Source organism: Oncorhynchus mykiss, chromosome 15 (assembly GCF_013265735.2).
Source record: "Oncorhynchus mykiss isolate Arlee chromosome 15, USDA_OmykA_1.1, whole genome shotgun sequence".
NCBI classification, from domain to species: domain Eukaryota; kingdom Metazoa; phylum Chordata; class Actinopteri; order Salmoniformes; family Salmonidae; genus Oncorhynchus; species Oncorhynchus mykiss.
In genome coordinates, this window is record NC_048579.1 from 21,048,191 (window position 1) to 21,054,594 (window position 6,404).

Sequence of the window (6,404 nt, forward strand, 5' to 3'; positions counted from 1 at the left end):
AAACTGAGGATTATTAGGTGACCGTGATGGCTTGAGGGTCAGATTGGGAATTTAGCCAGGACACCGGGGTTAACACCCCTACTCTTACGATAAGTGCCATGGGATCTTTAATGACCTCAGAGAGTCAGGACAAGAGGCGTGGCTAGGTCTGTGTGGAAAGTGGCACGGAGAGAAAGAGCAGAGATGACGTTACACTTGGTGTATCACATTTAACAAAACAAACATTCAAATACTGGTATAGATGGTAAAGTAAAAACCCAAACCGATCAAGTTTTAAACAAATCAAAATATATTTTATTTTTGAGATTCTTCATAGTAGCCACCCTTTGCCTTGATGACAGCTTTGCTCTCCAGGACATCTACAGCACCCAATGTCACAGGAAGGCCAAAAAGATAATCAAGGACATCAACTACCCAAGCCACGGCCTGTTCACCCGGCTATCATCCAATTCGGCTTGATCCCTAAGACCCTCACAAACTTTTACAGACGCACCATTGAGAGCATCGTATCACCTGTATCACCTCCTGTCACGGCAATTTCACCGCCCGCAACCGCAGGGCTCTCCAGAGGGTGGTGCTGTTGGCCCAACGCATCACCGCGGTTACACTGCATTCCCTCCAGGACATCTACTGCACAGCACCCAATGTCACAGGAAGGCCAAAAAGATAATCTAGGACATCAACCACCCAAACCACGGCCTGTTCACCCCGCTATAATCTAGAATGCGAGGTCAGTAGAGGTGCATCAAAACTGGGACCGAGACAAACTGAATAACAGCTTTCATCTCTAGGACATCAGACTATTACATAGCCATCCCTAGCCGGCCTCCACCCAGTAACCTGAACTTTGTCACTGTCACTAGCCGGCTACCACCCGGTTACTCAATCCTGCACCTTAGGGGCTGCTGCCCTATGTACATAGACATGGAATGACTGGTCACTTTAATAATGTTTACATACTGTTTGACTCCTTTCATATGTACAGTGCCTTGCGAAAGTATTCGGCCCCCTTGAACTTTGCGACCTTTTGCCACATTTCAGGCTTCAAACATAAAGATATAAAACTGTATTTTTTGTGAAGAATCAACAACAAGTGGGACACAATCATGAAGTAGAACGACATTTATTGGATATTTCAATTTTTTTTAACAAATCAAAAACTGAAGAATTGGGCGTGCAAAATTATTCAGCCCCCTTAAGTTAATACTTTGTAGCGCCACCTTTTGCTGCGATTACAGCTGTAAGTCGCTTGGGGTATGTCTCAATCAGTTTTGCACATCGAGAAACTGAATTTTTTTCCCATTCCTCCTTGCAAAACAGCTCGAGCTCAGTGAGGTTGGATGGAGAGCATTTGTGAACAGCAGTTTTCAGTTCTTTCCACAGATTCTCGATTGGATTCAGGTCTGGACTTTGACTTGGCCATTCTAACACCTGGATATGTTTATTTTTGAACCATTCCATTGTAGATTTTGCTTTATGTTTTGGATCATTGTCTTGTTGGAAGACAAATCTCCGTCCCAGTCTCCGGTCTTTTGCAGACTCCATCAGGTTTTCTTCCAGAATGGTCCTGTATTTGGCTCCATCCATCTTCCCATCAATTTTAACCATCTTCCCTGTCCCTGCTGAAGAAAAGCAGGCCCAAACCATGATGCTGCCACCACCATGTTTGACAGTGGGGATGGTGTGTTCAGCTGTGTTGCTTTTACGCCAAACATAACGTTTTGCATTGTTGCCAAAAAGTTTAATTTTGGTTTCATCTGACCAGAGCACCTTCTTCCACATGTTTGGTATGTCTCCCAGGTGGCATGTGGCAAACTTTAAACGACACTTTTTATGGATATCTTTAAGAAATGGCTTTCTTCTTGCCACTCTTCCATAAAGGCCAGATTTGTGCAATATACGACTGATTGTTGTCCTATGGACAGAGTCTCCCACCTCAGCTGTAGATCTCTGCAGTTCATCCAGAGTGATCATGGGCCTCTTGGCTGCATCTCTGATCAGTCTTCTCCTTGTATGAGCTGAAAGTTTAGAGGGACGGCCAGGTCTTGGTAGATTTGCAGAGGTCTGATACTCCTTCCATTTCAATATGATCGCTTGCACAGTGCTCCTTGGGATGTTTAAAGCTTGGGAAATCTTTTTGTATCCAAATCCGGCTTTAAACTTCTTCACAACAGTATCTCGGACCTGCCTGGTGTGTTCCTTGTTCTTCATGATGCTCTCTGCGCTTTTAACGGACCTCTGAGACTATCACAGTGCAGGTGCATTTATACGGAGACTTGATTACACACAGGTGGATTGTATTTATCATCATTAGTCATTTAGGTCAACATTGGATCATTCAGAGATCCTCACTGAACTTCTGGAGAGAGTTTGCTGCACTGAAAGTAAAGGGGCTGAATAATTTTGCACGCCCAATTTTTCAGTTTTTGATTTGTTAACAAAGTTTGAAATATCCAATAAATGTCGTTCCACTTCATGATTGTGTCCCACTTGTTGTTGATTCTTCACAAAAAAATACAGTTTTATATCTTTATGTTTGAAGCCTGAAATGTGGCAAAAGGTCGCAAAGTTCAAGGGGGCCGAATACTTTCGCAAGGCACTGTATATACTGTATTCTATTGTATTCTAGTCAATGCCACTCCGACATTGCTCGTCCTCATATTTATATATCTCTTAATTCCATTATTTTACTTTTAGATTGTGTGTATTGTTGTGAATTTTCAGATAGTACTGCACTGTTGGAGCTAGGAACACAAGCATTTCGCTACTACCGCACTGACATCTGCTAAATATGTGTATGCGACCAATAAAATTTGATTTGATTTTGAATGCTGCAGATAATCATTCTTAACTTCATTACTTAATGTATTGATTTTATACCAATTCTGGGGTCAATTTAACTAATAGTTCATGTTAAGATTGGTGAAAAATTGTCAGCTTTATTTTCATAATATTTCACATTGTTTGTCTGCATAATTTACTTGAGACATAGTCTACTTGATCAATAGTTATTGCTCTAGTATCCTATGGTGCCACTGGTGTCATTGACATCTGTAGTGCCACCAACTGGTCTGGTGCAGCCATCTAAGGTTTCCAGTGAGTATATATCCACTGAAACTAATTTAAGACAAGTACCATGGACATACATTCCACATTTACTGTCAATTGGTCCTATGGTTCATGAGAAGAATTTTGGCATATTTTAGCATATTAGCGTACGTGCTAATATGCATCTACTGGTGTAGTGTGGACGTATTTGAATGCATCAATGTTCTTTACTCAAACTCTTTAGGGACTATTGTGATGAGTCCAAAGAACACATTTGTAGTGAATCTGACTTTTAGTTGATGAGAAGAAGATTTATGATTATTTTATGCATTAGCGTTACACAGTCAAAAAAGTGAAATGTGAATAGTTTCCTATTTTTTAAAGACATCAATGCCAAACGTAACATGGATCATCATGGTAATTCATGTCTTTGATTACTCTAAAATGTTTCAAGTTGATAGGCCATTGTGGAGTTGATTTACAAAGAATTTAAATGGACACAAAATATGTACTGCTTTATCAATTAATCAGCCATGTCTTAACCAATGCCTTAAATGTTCTCAAACTAAGTTAAGAGATGTACCATGGGCACCCATACTAAATTGGGGATATTTGGATTTACGGTTCATGAGAAGATGTTTTTCAAAGGTTTTCAAACATTGGAGGACAATTTATCCTGACGGGGTCCTTGAGACAGATTTGTTCAGCTACATACAAAGTTTCAAGTTTATAGGTCAAATGGGGTGACAAATATGCAGGTTTAAGTTAGACTGCTTGTAACAGCGCCACCCATAGGCCAATTGGTGCCATTCTTTTAGATCAAGTCACACATGGTCTATGTTTGAGTTATTTGACCATGTCAAGGAACAAATATATAACAATACCAACAGGTTTCACAGATTCACGGTAAACCCCTAAATAATATACAAAACAACACAAACATAAAACACAACTACAATCCTCAGTGAAGAGGCTTCAACAACGTACTTTGGAGCAGTTCCTCCTTGAGATGGTGTTAGAAGAAGGTTGCGTTGCAGCAATTAACCCCTGACCTAAAACTTAACCATATGCTTGCTGTTGTAGCCTCCTGCCCTCAAGCTTAGAATCCACATTCCCATCCTCAACTACGTTTCAATCAAACACACCAACTGGTTCTCGTAGTGAATGCTTCTCAGAAATGTTTACTCTCTATGGCCTTGACAATCATGCATTGGTTACAGTAAACTTAAAATAATTAATACATTCCCTCCATTTATTTTTAGTGATGCTTTTGTTCAAGGATGAACATTGGCCTAATTATTATAGTAATGATCTTAAATAGCTTTGTTTATGTGTGACCAAATTTCAGTAAACAGACATTTTTATAGACCACCAGCTAATCTCAGAAATCAATGTACCTCACAAGCTGTCCATCTCAATCAGAGAAAGGCACTCAGCAGGAATTTCACTGGGTTATAGTTGTACTGAAGGACAAAGGGAGGGAAACAATGTGGCATAAACAAGACAGAGTTAAGGTTACACCTCAAAACAGCCACAAGCCAACAACTTGAGAGACAGCAACAGCCACACCCCACTTATTAGAATAGAAAACAACTGTATTGTCTGTTACAGCAAATCATTTACATATGTCTTCTGCTCCGTTCTAAACCCCCAAAATGTAGATTTAAATTCTAAATTCACTAGGCTACATATGTATGATTTTCACACCACTTACACATATTTAGGTTATAATATCACAACTGTGTCTTGTATTCTGCTTATTATATAGGCTAATGTTGGTTCTTCTCTATCATTTTCTTCATTGGGCTTTGGAAAGACGCCAATTAAAATGTAACTATGAGTAATATAATTGTGCCATATTTGGGGGGTATTTAGGCTGGTCATTAGACAAGGCTTTCTAGCTGAAAAAGGAACAAAACTCTATTAAGTTCAATTTTATTTGCATAAAAAACATTTAGCCTTATCTGTTGTCTTTCTAATTGCTTACATTTTGTGCATCTTAACTTTGAATCACTCAACATCAATAACTGACACAATTGGGATTTTAATTTAATGTACCCTTATTGTGAAGTGTTACCACATTAATACTGAAATACCGTAACATGTTTTTTATACGCAAGAGTTTAAAGTGTTATACTTAACTACTGATACGTTAAGAAACAACACGCTAATAGTCCATCTGTGTTAACTATAGGGAAGGCTGTGATGTGATTTCTTGGGCTGCAAACTGTACTTCGTACCAAGTCCAGCTGGGAACTCACAACAAATGATCTACCCCAAAAATGAGATTGAAGCGAGGTCTTATCAAATCAAGGCTATTTTCTCAGTCTTTCGTATTCTGACTATGACACAAATTTCCTATATGATAATAATATCCACACAAATTTCTTAAAAGATAATATCCCTGCACCTGCACATTGAATACTGCATGCTGACAGTCCGATAGGATTTATAGATAATGTCATTATGACTTACCCTGGGTCAGTGCTGATTCTGTTGCTAGAGGAAGATTTGTGGAGGCTACTCCTGCATCACTAACCTATATCTTTCTTTCACCCCCTGTCAGGGAGCCCACGTGCCTTGGTGAGGGAAGAGATGGTCTTAGCCTGGGGGAGCAGTAGAGATGGCCTGGCAGTCTGTCACTATATGGAGACAAATGACAACAGAAGAATAGGTTAAGGTGAATCCATGTGTTGAAGTACATCAAGCACGACACACGGCAGCTGGGAATGGGATCCTTAGCGAGTCATTGAAGGGCAGGGGATGGTATGTTCAGCTGTGGAAGCTAATTGCAGAACCTCAAGGCTGAAGCGAGGGCCAGGGTGTGAAGTTGTAAGAGTCAAAAGGGCTCCAACATGCATTATACTATACAGGGGTCATATGCACAGGTCTTGAAGGAGGTAACACCATTTCCAGCTATGTCACAAGTACATCATCACCTTGTTAACAGCTTCACACTTCTTGATCTTTAACAGTGTGACACTTACAAATCCAAGACCTCATGTCCCTTGTCTCAGCACCTTATCAGATATTCACTCAGTCTAATTGAGAAATACACAGGGGCTACGCATGTTTTTGGGTATGCAATGTACTAAGAATGACTTGATGCAAACTTTACACAGAGAACACTAATAAATAGCAGGGGGAAAAAACAAAAGGTTATTCACCAAGGTTTCAATAGCATATTGTTTTTGAAAGCGTTACCAGTATCTGACATGTTGGACACAGAAAAACATCATCTACCCTTTTTTTAGGAGCACTGATAGTAAATTTGATATTTTTGAATGAATTATGTGTAAAATAAACAATATCTTCTGTTTCCAACTCAGGTATGACGCACCTGGGTGAAAGTTTTG